This window comes from Bison bison, unplaced genomic scaffold (genome assembly GCF_000754665.1).
Source record: "Bison bison bison isolate TAMUID 2011002044 unplaced genomic scaffold, Bison_UMD1.0 scf7180017845508, whole genome shotgun sequence".
Taxonomy (NCBI): Eukaryota; Metazoa; Chordata; class Mammalia; order Artiodactyla; family Bovidae; genus Bison; species Bison bison.
In genome coordinates, this window is record NW_011476081.1 from 61,213 (window position 1) to 61,982 (window position 770).

The 770-nt window shown below is 62.5% G+C and overlaps 1 protein-coding gene across 1 annotated transcript in view; it reads right to left on the reverse strand.

Annotated features, from left to right (window-relative positions):
* Positions 1–770, reverse strand: part of ACOX3 (acyl-CoA oxidase 3, pristanoyl) — a 46,086-nt gene that overhangs the window by 14,124 nt on the left and 31,192 nt on the right. The gene's annotated exons all lie outside the window — the stretch shown is intronic.

Genomic DNA, 770 nt, shown 5'->3' on the forward strand with positions numbered 1-770 from the left:
ATCCAAGAGCTGGCCGACCACGTGTTTACGCTCTGATTTTACCATGGGGGACGGCTTTGAGGAGGGGGGACATTCCGGTGGGGTGGACGTTACTAGAATGATGAGGTCATTTCCTGGGCTTCCTAGAGCAACATCTGGGGGCTCCAGAACCATCAGAAAGACCTTTGGGGGTGTCCCAGCATCATCCCAGCTCTTTAAAAAGAGAGGTGAAGAAGGTGTACTGTCAGAAAAGCTGTAGCAAAGGGTGGTGAGGGAGCCGAAGCAGCGACGAGCAGAAGCGCCTCTGCTTGAAGCTGTCGATGAAAATGGAGGAACGACCCGCTGGCAAGTGGGCCCGGTCCGGGTCCGACGCTCTCTCTGGCCACGGGCATGGACTGGGCGGCCGAAGCTCCTCTCCTGGAGACCTGGGCAGCGACGCGGCTTGGCAGGGCCACACACACACCCCCACAGCCCACAGCCGGGGATGCTGTGCTGGGTCACGTGCCCTTCAGGTGCGTGGAGGCGGCTCCTTCGTCCAGAGGACCGCGGGGGATGCGCACACTCTAAGCCAGGTGCCCTCCCGCCACGCCGAAGGCTCTTTGCTAACAGTGTTTGGGGGTGCGTAACGGCGTCTCGACAGTGATTTCTGTGATGAAAACTGCGGCTGGCACAGGGTGGGGTGCCCGCATGTTGCGGGCCGGTCCCGAGCCCCGCGCGGAGCCGAGCGCTGTGCCGGTTACACCCACGTGTCCCCACCCGCCTCACCAGCCAGGACAGGCGGTGCTGTCCAG